The 17037-nt window shown below is 40.3% G+C and overlaps 1 long non-coding RNA gene across 1 annotated transcript; it reads right to left on the reverse strand.

The window, feature by feature from the left end:
* Nucleotides 1-1146: 1146 nt before the first annotated feature.
* LOC110147844 (uncharacterized) lies at nt 1147-3951 on the reverse strand. Its single transcript, XR_002316983.2, has 3 exons — nt 3864-3951; nt 2877-3010; nt 1147-1466 (listed from the first exon to the last, which is right to left on the reverse strand). It is a non-coding gene; the product is annotated as an uncharacterized lncRNA (long non-coding RNA).
* Nucleotides 3952-17037: the final 13086 nt, after the last annotated feature.

Genomic DNA, 17037 nt, shown 5'->3' on the forward strand with positions numbered 1-17037 from the left:
TTTAATATTTTTATATATTTTAAAATATTTATATATTTTTGCAGTATATCTGATTTATAAGGTTGTGTTAATTTCTGCTGTATAGCAAAGTGATTCAATTCTACATATATATACATTCTTTCTTCATATTCTTTTCCATCGTGGTTTATGGTTAGTCACTCAGTCATGTCTGACTCTGCTGCGATCCCATGGACTATAGCCCACCAGCCTCCTCTGTCCATGGAATTATCCAGGCAAGAATACTGGAGTGGGCAGCCATTCCCTTCTCCAGGGGATCTTCCCCACTCAGGGATTGAACCTGGGTCTCCTGCATTGCAGGCAGATTCTTTACTGTCTGAGTTACCAGGGAAGCCTTTATGGTTTATTACAGGATATTGAATATCATTCCCTGTGCTATACAGTAGGACCTTGTTGTTTATCCATTCTATATATAAAAGCTTACTTCTGCTAATCTCAACCTCCCATTCATGGAACTAACTTTGTTTGGAGAAAGGGAAGCCGAAAAGAAAGGTTGCTGGTTATGTTTGAGAGGGACATATAAACAGCACATCTTCCCCCTCCTCACCTGTGGCAGACACAACTCACTAATGACAGAACTTTATCAGGGAGCCAGAATTGAGCCTCAGAATCCTTCTCAACACAGCTCTCTAGGGAAGCACATGAAATCCATGCCAATCACATGAAATCCATTATTCATTGATGTGTATCAGTCTACTGAAACACACTATCACATTATGAAGCACAAATAGGATGGTAGAGGAAGTACCCAGACCCTATCTCTTCTCTTTTTACTTTGCCTGAAATCCTCTAATTTCTTTCTTCGTGACTTCTAGATAAATCTATCCTTCTCAAATTGTTCTGAAGTTGTGTTCATTTTTACCACTGGGTTTCCACCACCCACCCTCCCTCTCATAGGTGTGTAATATAGCTAAAGTGGCATTTAAGAGAAATGGTCTCAGGCTGAGAGTCTGAAGACCTCAGTTTGAATCCAGTTCTCTACCTCTAGGTGAGTTGATTTCCTCATCTATAAAATAAGAAAATACTTAGAGCACCTCTTCATATTGTTTTTATGAATATCAAATGAAATAATGGAAGACTTCACACAATACCCAGATAAACAGACATTTAATAAATGTTAACTAATCTGAGGAAACAGGAGACATAGCTATTTCAAGATAAATTCCCCAATCATGGTTGAAAGAGCACCCTGATTCACCATGTTACTTATGTTGAACACTCTTGAAATCTAGAATCAGCTGGGATCTCCCTGTCCCTTGAGATTTAGCTAAAATTAACCAGAGCACCACCCTGCAAAGCATACCCATTAGAATTCCAAAGCCTTTCCTGTGAATCCCAGGGGCTCACATTCTCAGGACCACCTTTCCATCCTGGGCTTCTATGACCTCACATGTAGACTCTGCTCAGAAACTTCTCAGCCCAGAGACAGAACTTAACTCCTTCCTCATCTACAAAAAAAAGAAGAAAAAAAAAGTGTATGTGTGTGTTTTTGGGAGAGAGCTTTGGGAACAGAGAAGCCCTCTTCTCCTCCAGTTTGTCACTGACATCAGCTACAGCCCCCAGGGATGTGACTATTCATCTTCTGTCTGCAGAAGTCAGTTATCACACCCATCCTACAGCAGCAGTTCCCATCTTTTTGGCACCAGGGACTGGTTTCATGGAAGAAAAAATTTTTCCATGAACCAGGGCAGGGTTGAGAAAGGGAAAGTTTCAGGATGATTCTCATAAGGAGCACACAACCTAGATCCCTCATATACACAGTTCACAGGAGAGTTCATGTTCCCATGAGAATCTAATGCTGCCTCTGATCTGACAGGCAGTCTAATCCGACCACTCAGGCAATAATGTGAGTGATAGGGAGTGGCTGTAAATACAGATGAATCTTTGTTTGCTCACCTGCTACTCACCTATTGCTACAGTCCTAACAGGCCACAGACCAGCACCAGACCTAGTATGGCTACCAATTACTGAATATTATGTAAATACTGACACTCTATACTTTCATACACATTGGCTAGTCCCTGAGCAGTTCTGAGAGTTACAAGTCAGCATTTGGGCACCAGAACACATCCCAACCCCAGAAATATAAAGACCAGAACCTCAACTTCATTAGCTCATTCTCTGACCCATGCAAGCTGAGATCAACACAACCCTTAAAGGGCAAGATAAGAGTAACTCTCATGTCCTCTTTAAGATTTCCATGAAACTCTGTACAATCTATCTTCTCAGGGTGCTTCCTGGCTCTATGCTTCTGTTTTTGCTGAATTAGTTCTATCAGTGAGTCATTTCTTTGACTAATGTGTGTTGGTGGAGAATAGAAGTCAATCTCTTTCTCTGATGTTTACAAAAAAAACATTCCCTTAAGTCTTGGTCTGTGAATCAGACATCATTAAGCATTTGAACAAACTAAGATGATATACTACAGAACGAGAAATGAAATTTCAGACATCTCTATTTCTTTCAGGCTCCAATCCTGGCCACCTCACCCCATCCAGAGACCTGAATGCTGTCAGATTCAGAGTTCTGTTTCTCCACTCTCACCCTCGACATTTTCCACTCATCACTGCCTCCCTCTCCAATTGTGCCCAGGAATTTCATGTCCAAACAAGGTACTTTTCCTTCTATTGTACAGGTCAGTAGCTCTCAAACTTGATTGTGTATCAGAATCAACCAAAGAGCTTATAAAACATATTTGTTGGCCTCATCGCAGAATTCCTGGTTTAGTAGGTCTGGGAAAGGGCCTGAGAAGTTGTATTTCTAAACAAGTTTCTGAGTAATGCTGGTCTGGGAACTACACAGTGGTATATATTACACTTCCCTCCAGCACATATAGGGTTTTACAGTGGTAAAGAACCTACCTGCCACCCAGGTTCCATCCCTGGATCAGGAAGCTCCCACGGAGAAGGAAATGGAAACCCACTCCAGTATTCTTGACCAGGGAATCCCATGAAGAGCCCTCAAACTTGTCTCTGGGTTTACTTTTGCTCATCAGCTGTTAAGAAAAAGTCACCATGCAGTAAGCTACCCAAAGAATACTCATCAGCATCCAGAAATCACTTACTATATAAGATAGTTATGGATTTAACTACAATCCCTTCTCCCTCCAATGCATTTGGGAGGCAGTGTAAGTTAGTGTGACTGGTTCAGAGCTGACTCTGCCTACAATTACTTGTGTGACCTTGGGCCATGTTACTTAACCACTGAACCTACTTTCCTCACCTGTAAAACTGTCGATGATAATGCTTACTTATTAGGATTGTTTGAGCATTAACAGAGATAGCACGTGCATACTGTTAACCAGTTTCTGAGCATGTATAAAATATTCTATACATGTTGGTTATTTCTCATGTATTCCACAGACCTTGACCAAGCCCTGCTATACTTCAGACACCCTGCTAGTCACTGGGATGAAAGATGAAACCACCTAATAAGAAAAAGGAAGAACAGTAAACCAACACAAGCTCTCAGATTTATGCAGGAGAGGAGCTCTTGAAGGGCTCTGATAATTCAAAACTAATTCCTCTTAGAAATAAATGTAAAATGGGAGACATATTCTAGGGGCACATAAATCCACTAACATTGTAGAATAATGTACTCTAATGCTGTTTTTTATTTTCTTAGCATTAGCTCTAATACCTCGCAGAGGGCTTGTTTTAGTATTAATAGCATATCATTGCAGTTGTTGGGGCCGCCTGGCCATATTTTATCACCTCTAACTTCTATTCCGAAGTTATTGATCTTTCTGGTACCTTTTTCATCACTTGTACAAACATCACCTAATGAATGCTTGGATGACTTCGCTAAATTATAACAACTGAATGTTAAAATAACAGGACAATAGTCACCAAAAACCACGCAGGGAAGTTCAGGTGCCTGGAAACAACTGAACGGTCTCAAAAGGTTGACGCCATAGACCAGCCAAGATGGCGCCGCCCTGTGGCGCCGCGAAAACGCAGAGCGCTGCTCATTTCCCGATTCCCAGAGTCCTCCATTCCCTGATAGGCACTTTCGGCTTTCATCGCTGCTTTTCATTTGAGGGGAGTTGCATTACTTTGCATTTTGTGCATAAAGTGAAATTGGAGTCTCTAGGTTGCACTGTTTCGAATCTATCATTCAGATGCCCATGAAATGTGTGTGCCCAGAATCGCAAAGGTCTGATGCAGGCGGTGGGAGGTGCTCAGGTTGCACTGATGATCTGCTCCCCTCATGGGCAGCTCCATCTTCCATTCCCACAGCTGCGTTTTCTCTTCCAGATGTGTGCTCATCAGACAAGCCCCCTTCCTGCCAAAATAAAAGCAATGATCCTAGGGGGTACATTTTGTCACCAGCTATAGTCTGGGGCCAACATCTAGCTTCTGTGGTTGAGAAAGTCCATCCCACGGGAATCCGTGGACATTAAAGAGAAACATATCCTTCCAAACACCTAACTGTAATGAAAGTATTGAAATCAGTTAACCCTTTCCTGGTTTAAACACAGCTGGCTTGACACTTCTAAAAGAAATAGAATCTCTGTGTATGTTTTGAATATAAATTTAGGGATATGATCCAGAAAATTGTCCATTATTTAGTAACTAAAATTAGAATAAATCAAGTAGGACTCAAAAGTTACATTTTAGGAAAGTTAGCATCTGCCTTCTCCTGATATTTTATATTTTTCTTTAGTAGTGATATTTCAAAAAAGAGAAATGCTTTCTAACATTAGTTACTCCCAGCATATTTAAGATATGGTAAAAAAGAAAATTACTTACTAAAGGCCCTGACTGTGAAGATGTATGGTATGGAGCTAACACTGAGTGATTCCTGATGCTCTAGACTTTTGGGGGAATATCTGATGTCCAGTTAAGGATATTCAACAATAGTATGTGGCAGAAAAATTATTGAGCCATCTGTGGCTTATTTGCATTGTATCTTTCCTCCTCATTCCACCAAAAAAAAAAAAAAAAAGAGGCTGATTTTTTTTTGTTGTTGCTGTTGTTCTCTTGTCTCAGGGCAGAAAACTGAAGTCAACTGAAAAGTTTCTGCCTCAGGCTTATGTTCTGAAAGCTGAAACTCTTTTGGGCTTCCTTGATAGCTCAGCTGGTAAAGAATCCACCTGCAATGTAGAAGACCTGGGTAGGGAAGATACCCTGGAGAAGGATAGGCTACCCACTCCAGTATTTTTGGGCTTCCCTTGTGGCTCAGCTGGTAAAAAATCCACCTGCAAGTCAGACATGACTGAGCAACTTTCACTTTTCTTTCACTCATGTCCCCAAAGGCTAGAAGCTGCTACCCCTGGGGGTGGCAAGAAGAAATAGCAAGAGTGCTCCAAAAGTCACAACTTTCTGAGGTTTTCCTTTCATGTAATATATTAACATGACTGTTTTAAGAAAATTATGAAAAGGTGCTTCACTGTGCAGGTAAAATATGCCATGAAAGTGACAATGGTCAGATATCAAAGCCAGGGGGAAAACAGTCTCAGAGAAGAGCTTCTCAGGTTTGTCAGCTTACCCTCCCCTGCCCACCAGGCTGTGGAGGCTCCACTGGGTGCTCAGTGCTGCCGAGAGCCTCAGCCAGTGCCTGCCCCAGTGTTAGAGTTTGGCCAGGCCACTGAGCAGAGTTGAAAGAAGTCGGATGGGACCCAGGCATTTCTATGGAGAGCACTGGCCTCGTAAGCAGCTGAGGCGCTGCCTTTGAGCAGCCACAAGGACCTAGGTACTGAGCATCTCAGTAGCAATTTGAGCACTGATGATAAAATCCCTGCTCACATGTTCTATTTTTTATTTTTTAATTTATTTTAGTTGGAGGATAATTACTTTACAATATTGTAGTGGTTTTTGCCATACATTGATATGAATCAGCCATGGGTGTACATGTGTTCCCCATCCTGAACCCCCCTCCCACCTCCCTCCCCATCCCATCCCTCAGGGTCATCCCAGTGCACCAGCCCTGAGCACCCTGTCTCATGCATCCAACCTGGACTGGAGACCTGTTTCATATATGATAATAAAAATCCCTGCTCGTATGTTCTAAACCGGGCAAGAAGCCTCCCACTTTGAACCCTGGCAGTCTGGGAGCAATGCCTACACATTTAACCATCATCTCCTTATGAGGCATCACATATGACTAACCCTGGTCATCTTTCTTAGGAGGGATTGGGGCTCGTATTACGGACTGTTAATATAACTAGAGATTATCATACTAAGTGAAGCCAAGAAGAGAAAGACAAATACCATATGATATCATTTATATGTGGAATCTAAAATATGACAAAAATAAATCTACCTATGATACAGAATCACAGAAGTAGAGAACAGGCTAGTGGTTGCCAGGGGGAGTGGGCTGAGGGAGGAATAGAGTGAGAGGCTGGGGTTAGCAGAGGTAACCTTTTATATATAGAATGGATAGACAGCAAGATCCTACTGCATAGCACAAAGAACTATATTCAATATCGTGTGTTAATCCATAGGGGAAAAGAATTTTTTTTAAGTGTATAGGCATATGTATAACGGAATCACTTTGCTGTATAGCAGTGATGAACACAACATTGTAAATCAAGTATACTTCAATTAATAAATATTTTGGTGGAAAAAAAACTAAGGTTAAATAAAGACATTCTAAGGAAAAAAAAAGATTCTCAACATATCCAAAATGGTGAGGCTGATTAACCCCAGACCAGAGGCCAAAGGCAAGTACAGTTTACAACTGTCAGATGTTTCAGATACTGGTGATAAACTGTGTGCTTAGAGCATCTAAATTATATTGTTAAATGATTAATTTGAGAACATTTGATGGTTGCTCACTCCTCAAGCATTTACCTGAACTCATCATGTGCTAAGTACTATGCAAAATGTTACTCCTAACAGTATAGAAAAAAATTTCTGTTCCTGCCCTCAAAATGTTCCCGGTCTAATTCAGGAATCAAACGAAAATTCAACAGAACCTAGAAAGTGCTCTAGAGTGGTACACATATATTTCCATGGGAACTTATTAGGAGCAAGAGGGCCAAAGATGGACTAATTCACTGAGTTTGGGAGCCTAAAAATGAATTCCTGGGTTTTATTTCAACCAAACTGGAAGCAATATACCTTTCCTTCTTGTTTTAGTTTCAGTCTTTTTGGAATTTTCTCAGCAAAACTGGTCTTTCTCTAGATTAAGAGTTCATGAGGCTTTTAATGGGTTTTAAAGAATTAGTGAAACAGAAAGGAGATTTGTCACTTTGTGCTCCTTCTAAATAGCTTGAAAATTGTCTCTGGAAAAAAACTGTCAGATTTTGTTCTGAAGAAATTGTTTCATACCACACAAGTGTAGAGTGACATAGATACTACTCTACTTCATCAGGTAACAAATTAGTCATCATCACTGAAGTTCTTTCCTGTTGATATGTATTTTAGATGTAAACTTCTATTATGATTATGAGCATCAATCCTTAGTATATGGCCTGGGTTAGGTTGGAAAGCATCAAAAAATAAATAAAATAGAAGAAAATGTTTCCTTGGGTTTCATCCCAAATATAATGGAAAACCAAAACATAGCCCTTCTTGTATAGTGACTTTCTTGCTTAGTAGAAGCATAAAACTAGCAAAATCAAAGGAATAATTGGCATCAGTCTACCTTGGGAATGTCTGATCCAGAATGGATTGTTTTCATGAGAAGATAAGTAAACTCAAAGGAAAAAAAAAAGAAAAGAACCAGAGAAATTTATTCTAACTCAATAAAACAGACTTAGAGCATCCTGAAATAATGCTTTTCTCATGACCATGCAAAAGAAGCCTTGAAACTGGGCAGATCTTGGAGTGATTTGCCCTAAAGCATCAAGTGGATATGTAGTCTGAGAAGAAAAAAACACTGAAGCAGTGCCTTTGACAAAAAGTATTGTCCTACCAAGAGTCACCAGATTTTCTTGTTCTAAAAGGTCTCAGGGGACTCTGAGGCCCTTCAGCATGCAAATGTGTATGTGGATGGTTCCGAGAGAGCCAACTTCTCATTTTCCTATTACATGCAGATGTCTATTTGGAAAGCCCTCTCAGAAGCATCAGATGCTTAGGACAACTTTGAAATAATTTAAATTTTCTTTGCCAAGCCAAACTTTGGAAGAAAAATGTTGGTGCCATAGATAGAGATGGACACACAGCTGTTTCACAAAGCCTCAGCTTTCCTATGTTACTGGAAACAACTCCACACATCAGATTGACCTCTTGTTTTATGCAGCCATGTGATGGGAACAGTAATTCTGAAATAAGTCAGGTCTGCTTCAACTCTGAGTCAGGACCTTGAAACATGCCCTCACAATAGGATTTGTCAAGAAATTAAAGGCTGAAGTTCACTGGCTTTCTAAAGTACAAGTTTTGAAGCAATTGATTAACTTCAGGCAGAAGGCTTTACCTTTCTTAAGTGACCAGCAAAGCACAGTCTCAGACTGACTTGACACAGAAGAGCTCATTCATGATTTGAGCAACTTGATTGACATCTGTGGTCATCTGAATGAGCTATAACCCTTGACTCAGTGTCCAGCAGACACCATTATAAATGCTGCTGAAAAAATTCAAGTCTCCTGAGCATGCTACCATTGTGGAAGAGCTGTGTGGAGAAAGACATGTGTGTTCCTTGTATTGTTGGAGAAAGGGCAATAGGGTGCCAGAGTTAAGAGTGAAAAGGCTTTGCTGTCTCTTGCACAGGTACAAATGAGCAAAGAAACCCTCAAAGAATATTTATGTTGGATGACCTTAAAATCAAAATGTATGGTCCTGATTCTTTCCTTACTGACCAAGACAACGTTTATGATTCAGACATTGACAAAGTTGACCTCATTGATTGAAGACAAAATAATCTTGCATGAATTCAACACAAAGTGTTTTAGAGAATTTGGTGTTCCTTGACACAAGCATAACCTGTGAAAACTCTAACTCTTTTGCCAACAAGTATCATTGCAAGTTAGAATTTGCTACTTTTATCACCACAAAATGAAAGTCTAAACTGATGGTATGTGATTGATATTTGCATTATCACATTAAAAAAGCCATGCTCTATATTCAACTTGTTCTAACAAAACTTAGGCAATGTTCTTATGAAAGTCATTTCTGATCTAAATTATGTTTTACTTATATATGCACATTTTGACTTACTAAGAAATTTTAGGAAGTGGCTATTAATTTTTGCATGCAAAATGAGATATCATAAGTCTTTTTATTGTTTTAACATTTTAACTATGTGAAAGATATGTTTGCAATGCAGCAAACTAGATTGTAGACAGAAAATGGATGTAATGTGTTTACATACATTTTTCTGAAGAAGGCTTTCATCAGATTCTTAAAGACTACCCACTCATTCACACATACCCCTTAAAAGGATTAAGAATCACTGACCTAATTAAATATGTATTTTCTGATGGGTTCTGAATTAGTAGAAGAAGCAGACCCAAATTCATATTTGGTAGCTTGCTGCAATAAAGTTTACATTTTTTAAATCCATAGACTGGGGTTAAAATGAAGTTCTTTTTTAAAGTTTAAATAGACTGAATTTTTTAAGTTCTTGTTTCTTTTCCCTCATGGTCCTCAAAGACCATGTTTGTGTCTTTGAGGTACAAGGCAATACTAGCAGTCCTAATCCTAAAATACTTGGGATATTTATTAGGGATCTTATCACAGCAAAACATACTTAAAATAATTAGCTCTGAAAACAAACATTAGAGCATCATAATATATTGCCCTTCAGTTTTTCAGAAGGCTCATAGCTGAATAAGGAGAAAGCAAGACTTGAAGGAAATAGAGAAATAAAGTCAAACACAGAAAAGACATCACTCAGGACAACTTTCCCAAGGGACTGAGTTTGTGGACACATAGACGGGGGGCATGCCGTGTAGCTCTGTGTGTGTGTGTGTGTGTGCATGCGCGCGCGCGCGCGCGTGTGTGTGTTTGTAGGAGCATGTGAAATGAGCAAACAGCAGTGATTTCTTCCAGCCAAATGCATATCTTTAAAAGTGGAGAGTCAGCCCTGGTGATGCTAATGGAGTGGAACATAAATATTGGCAAGCTGGTTGTCAAATAGAAGCTTTTAAATGTTGGAATTTTTCAAGGAAAATGTTAACTGCAGTTAAAGGGCCAAAGTAGTATTAACCCAATCTCAGAATCTAGAATTTCACTTGAAGTTCTAAATACCCAGGACTCTTATGCTAAATTTAGCCTTCCCAGCTTTGCAACTGGCATTTTGGAATGTTTGGTCCATGACGATAAAGCAACACACTTGCTGAATACAGGGTTAGAAGGGGACTAGCAGACACAACCAATTAATATATCAGCCTCCCAAGCAACCTGGGACCAGAGGCGAGGGTGTGGGCTGATAAAGAACTTTTCTGCCACATTTCAAATGACAAGTGAACTCACCCCTAGCCAGATCTCCCAACCCCCCACTCCCAGCAAGGCTTTACTTCTTACTACTTTTCTGGATTAAACTCATCCCAAGAACCAGCCAAATTTCTACTTTCTTATTAAGGCTTTCTTTCCCAACTCCCCATAACCACATCAAACTCTCTTTTCTCTAAATTCTTTTATATCCTTCACTCTCAATTTCACTCACTTACTAACCCAGGTTGCTATCTTTTCTATAACAACAGCTAACAGGTGCCTGAATTTTCACTATGCACCAGGTACTGTGCTAAATGCTTTACAAGAATGACTTCATTTAATCCACACAGCAGACCTGTGATGTTGTTGTTATTATCATTTACAAAAGAGAAATGTTTGCATGAGGACAGTAAGGCTTAGAGAAGTAAAGCAACTTTTCCAGGGTCCATGACTAGTAAATAGGGTACCAGGCAATCAACCAGGTTGTCCTGCTCAAACAACCCCTGCTCAGGGGCAAAATGTACAGTGCTGATGTCTTATATGCATATACCATCTATCCAGCTAGATTCTAAGCTCTTCAGAGCACCTGTATAACCTTTCCTTCATGTCACCCTCAGACATCCATAATCAGTCAATACTTATTGAGGGAGTTAATGAATTAATAAGTGAATAAAAATCAATGCTGCAAAACCCAAGAAATATTAATTGATTTGGACTTCCAAACAGCATGCAGAATCAGGGGGAAATGTTCCTGTCACTGCACACTGCATTGGCTGTAGGAAGCAAATAAATTGCTGACTGGCTGCCCTTGGGCTCAGCATGGAGTTAGAGCCAAGAATAGCTCTCTGTGAACAACCTTGATGGCCCTCAGGTTTGTCCCTGGAAACCCTCCAGCCTCCCAGGTCTATCCTGATCCTTAGGATCCACAAAGTTCACTTGGAGAGCAGGAAGCAGCACAGGGACCAAGGCCAATTCTTCCTTAGATCTAGCGCTGCCCACATGCACAACACACACACACACACACACACACACACACACACACACACACACACAAAGAAAGATGATCCCACTAGTTCATTGCAATAAATGATTTTTGAGAATATAGCCCAGAGATTCACAAACTTGGCTGCACATCACAATCATCTGTGAGATTTTAAAACTTGCCAGCATCTGGGCCCCACCCCAAACCCATTGACTCAAAGCCTAGGCACTGCGGTGCATTGACAATTGGGAACTGGGATGCATTAACCCATGGGAATTGAATGTGCACTGTGGTAAAGAGCCACTAGAATCCATTCCAGGCACTGTGTGCCAGGAGCTGAGTCACAGAAATGTGGGTGTGAAAGGGGAAGTTTGCAGAATAGCAAGAGAGTCACAAAAGTAATTGTATAAAAATATATGGAAAAGTAAGGCAATGGCACCCCACTCCAGTACTCTTGCCTGGAGAATCCCAGGGACGGGGGAGCCTGGTGGTCTGCAGTCCATGGGGTCACAAAGAGCTGGACACGACTGAGTGGCTTCACTTTCACTTTTCACTTTCATGCATTGGAGAAGGAAATGGTGACCCACTCCAGTGTTCTTGCCTGGAGAATCCCAGGGACAGGGGAGCCTGGTGGACTGCTGTCTATGGGGTCGCACAGGGTCGGACACGACTGACACGTCTTAGCATCAGCAACTGAAGTTACAGTGCTCAGACAGCAATAACCACAGGGTACCATGGGAGCTCAGTGGAGGGATACCTATTCCCACTGGGAAATTTTGGAAGGCAGGAGTGGAGGATACAGATGAATGCAAAAGGTATGTTTTATATGAGGTGCTGGATCAGGCAGAGGGGTTGGGTTGAAACTTCATTACTTTCCTGGAGGAGAAGGTTAGGCCTTCATCACTTCTGATAACTTCCTTCTGCACATTCCCAAATGCCTGCAATCCCTGATGGCAGCTGAGACTGCCTATCAGAGGCCCCCGAATCCCTCCAAGCCCCTTTGAATCTCATAAACACAATGGAAATGGCAATTATTAAATATTGGTCCTTGGGACTGAACATCAGATTTAAAACTTCCTAGACCTTTTCACCAGGGGCTAATGGGGATTGAGAGATTTTACCCTAAACTTGTTCATCTCTAAAATAAGTATAATTGTCTATACTTTGCCAGTGATTGTGAAGATTCATGTATTCATTCAAGAAACATTTATTAACATATTAATTTCCCTGCCCTCTTCCCTGTTGGCCTATTCCTGGTGGACTCCATTACCTGAAGAGAGTAGGTTTTGGCACTATGCATTCCTGGGTAAGCTTGGGTCCCAGTTCTGCTGCTGCTGCTAAAACCATCTGGCCTTGTACAAATAGCACTCTCTAATGAGTCTCTGTTTCCCATTTGTGAAATAAGGCATACTAGTAATTATTATGATTACTATCTTTAGTCATGATATAACATAGCTGACTTTATGTCAAAGTGTTACTATTATGACAAAATAGGGTATGTAAAAATAAGTAAAGTATGCAAAGACTTTAACATGTCAAACACATAATAAACATACAAAAAATGCAAGTGGAACAAAAAGGAACATTTATTGAGCTCCTACTGCATTTCAGGCATGGTGCTAGGTGCAGAGATACAATGATGAACAGTTGCACACCCAGACCTTCTTCTTACAGACTTCATAGTCTAGTAAGGAAGATGGACATAGAGGAAGTAATTACACAATTCATGTGATTGCTTTCAGCGACCAGTCCTATGAGGGATACCTATTAACCTAAATGCAATGAGAACATCTAACCGGGAAACCCAACCTAGTATAGGAAGTCAGAGAAGCATCGCTGATGAGTAAACTAGATAAAGAAAGAAGCAAGAGGAGAGGATGCGGAGAGAAGAGAACCGTTCTACACTGTTGGTGGGAATATAAGTTTGTGCGGCCATTATGGAGAACAGTATGGAGGTTCCTTAAAAAACTAAAAATAGAGCTACCATATGACCCTGAAATCCCATTCCTGGGCTTCAAGTTAGAGCAAAACATGGTCTGAAAGGGTACATGCACCCCAATGTTCATTGAAGATACCTGGCGTAACAGGCAAATTTGGCCTTGGAGTACAAAATGAAGCAGGGCAAAAGCTAACAGAGTTTTGCCAAGAGAACACCCTCTTCCAAAGACACAAGAGATGACTCTACATATGGACATCACCAAATGGTCAATACAGAAATCAGATTAATTATATTCTTTGCAGCCAAAGATGGAGATGCTCTACACAGTCAGCAAAAACAAGACTGGGAGCTCACTGTGGTTCAGATCATGAACTCCTTATTGCCAAATTCAGACTTAAATTGAAGAAAGTAATGAAAACCACTAGACCATTCAGGTATGACCTAAGTCAAATCACTTAGGATTATAAAGTGGAAGTGACAAATAGATTCAAGGGATCAGATCTGATAGACAGAGTGCCTGAAGGACTATGGATGGAGGTTCATGACATTGTACAGGAGGCAGTGATCAAGACCATCCCCAAGAAAAAGAAATGCAAAAAGGCAAAATGATTGTCTGCGGAGGCCTTACAAATAGTTGACAAAGGAGAGAAGTGAAAGGCAAAGAAAGAAAAGGAAAGATATACTCACTTGACTGCAGAGTTCCAAAGAATAGCAAGGAGAGATAAGAAAGTTTTCCTCAGTGATCAGTGCAAAGAAATAGAGGAAAACAATAGAATGGAATTTATATGCAGAATACATCATGCAAAATGCTGGGCTGGGTGAAGCACAAGCTGGAATCAAGATTGCCAGGAGAAATATCAATAACCTCAGATATGCAGATGATACCACCCTTATGGCAGAAATGAAGAGGAACTGAAGAGCCTCTTGATGAAAGTGAAAGAGGAGAGTGAAAAAGTTGGGTTAAAGCTCAACATTCAGAAAACTAAGATCAAGGCATCCAGTCCCATCACTTTATGGCAAATAGTTGGGGAAACAATGAAAACAGTGAGAGACTTTATTTTGGGGGGCTCCAAAATCACTACAGATGGTGATTTCAGCCGTGAAATTAAAAGATGCTTGCTCCTTGGAAGAAAAGTTATGACCAATGTAGACAGTATATTAAAAAGCAGAGACATTACTTTGTCAACAAAGTCCATCTAGTCAAAACTAAGGGTTTTCAGTAGTCATGTATGCATGTGGAGGTGGACTATAAAGAAAGCTGAGCACCGAAGAATTGATGCTTTTGAACTGTGGTGTTGGAGAAGACTCTTGAGAGTCCCTTGGACTGCAAGAAGATCCAACCAGTCCATCCTAAAGGAAATCAGTCCTGGATATTCTCTGAAAGGACTGATACTGTAGCTGAAACTCCAATACTTTGGTCACCTGATGTGAAGAACTGACTCATTGGAAAAGACCCTGATGCTGGGAAAGATTAAAGGTGAGAGGAGAAGGATACAACAGAGGATAAGATGGTTGGATGTCATCACCAACTCAATGGACATGAGTTTGAGTGAGCTTCAGGAATTGGTGATGGACAGGAAGGCCTGGCATGCTGCAGTCCAAGGGGTCACAAAGAGTCGGACACAACTGAGTGACTGAACTAAACTGATGACCCTGCAATCCCATTCTTGGGTTTATATCCAAAGAGAAACTTTGTCTGAAAGGATACATGCACCCCAATGTTCCCTGAAGCACTGTTTACAATAGTCAAGCAGTGGAAGCCATCTAAATGTCTATCAATAGAGGAATGGATATTGAAGATGTGGTACATTTATACCATGGAATATTACTCAGCCATTTAAAAGAATGAAACAATGCATTTGCAGCAACATGGATGGACCTAGAGATTGTTCATAGTGAGTAAATTAAGTTGGAGAAGGAGAAATATCAAATGACATCCCTTACATGCAGAATCCATAAAGAAATGATGCAAATGAACTTATTTACAAAACAGAAACCCACTCACAGACTTTGAGAATGAACTTTGTCACCAAAGGGGAAAGGGGTGGGGGAAAAGAGATAGTTAGGGAGTTTGAAATCGACATATACACACTGCTATATTTAAAATAGATAACCAACAAGGTCCTGCTGTATAGCACAGGGAAGAGTTTTGCTCAATATCATGTGACAACCTGGATGGGAGGGGAGTTTGTGGGAGAAAGAATACATATACATATATGGCTGGGTCACTCCACTGTGCACCTGGAACTATCTCAACATTGTTAATCGGCTACACACCAATGTAAAATAAAAAGTTACAAAAGAAAGAAAGAGAATCCAGCAGAGGGAATCCTGGGCAAAAGCCCTGTGGCACAAGTGAACCCCCTGCAGAGATCAATCAAAAGCAGGTCATTGTGGGCAGAGCATAAAGAACAAGGACAAGAGTGGGCAACACAAACTGGAAAGAGTCGGAGCCCTGCCAGCAACATCCTCATCCCGGCAGCAGCAGGAGGCTCTCAGCCTGTGACAAGATCAGATATGAAACTCGAGAAGCCCCTTGGCTGCTGTGTGGGGAATGTACTGGAGGGATACAAGTGGATATAGATGGAGCAGCTAGTTTGTTATTATAGTCCAGACCAGAGGAGACTAAGTTTGGATTTAAACATACAGATTCAAGAAATCAGGTGTAAAAGAGAAGTGAATATGAGACAGTCTATGGCACATAACTGGTTACTATTTAATTAATGTTATATAGACATTCAGCTATATAGAAACATGGCTACTATTTGGAAAGATCTCTTTGACACATAATCTAGATCAGTGAGCCAATTCCACCTTCCTCTGACCATCATTTTGAGCGAGGCCATCCACCAGCTTAAGAAAGTTGAGCCAGGAACCCCATAAACCCTTAAAAGAGTCCTTGGTAAACAGCAAGTTGGTCCTTAAGAAGAAGACAAGGCTAATTACTTTGCAATATTGAAGTGGGTTTTGTCATACATTGACATGAATCAGCCATGGAGTTACATGTAATTAGCCTCCAACTAATGAAAATAAATGAAAAAAAAAAAAGAAAATGAGCCCTAATTTTTTAAAAAAAGAAGAAGAAGACATGGAAACAAGCCGCATTTCTAACCCTGGGACAGGTGCAGAGATGCACCAAAGAGGAAGAAATTTTCTACACCTGTGTCTCTATTTCTGCTTTGCAAGTTCATCTGTACTGTTTTTCTAGATTCCACATATTTAAACAATATTATACAATATTTGCCTTTCTCTTTCTGACTTCACTCTGTATGACAGTATCTAGGTCTATCCATTTCTCTGCAAATTACACTATCATTCCTTTTTATGAAACTCACAGATACCAAGGGGGGGAAGGAGGTGGGATGAACTGGAAGATTGGGATTGACACATATACACTACTAAGTATAAAATAGATAACTAATGAGAACCTACTGTATAGCACAAGGAACTCAGTGTTCTGTGGTTACCTAAATGGGGAGGAAATCTTAAAAGGGGAGATATACGTATGTATATACATATATATATATGTATATATGATTCACTTTGCCATAGAGCAGAAACTGACAGAATGTTGTAAAGCAACCATACTCTTTTAAATTTTTTAAATAAATAAAAAAAGTTTGAGTTTATCTACTGATCTGAATCTGTCATAAATAAGGACACAGCTTTTTCATTTGAAATCAAAATGGAAGTTCTACTTGCAAAATTCAGGGATTTACCAAATTTCAGTTACCTGAAGCCTCCCATAAGTACCCATCATAATCACTTCACATTCTTCA

Source organism: Odocoileus virginianus, chromosome 4 (assembly GCF_023699985.2).
Source record: "Odocoileus virginianus isolate 20LAN1187 ecotype Illinois chromosome 4, Ovbor_1.2, whole genome shotgun sequence".
NCBI lineage: Eukaryota > Metazoa > Chordata > Mammalia > Artiodactyla > Cervidae > Odocoileus > Odocoileus virginianus.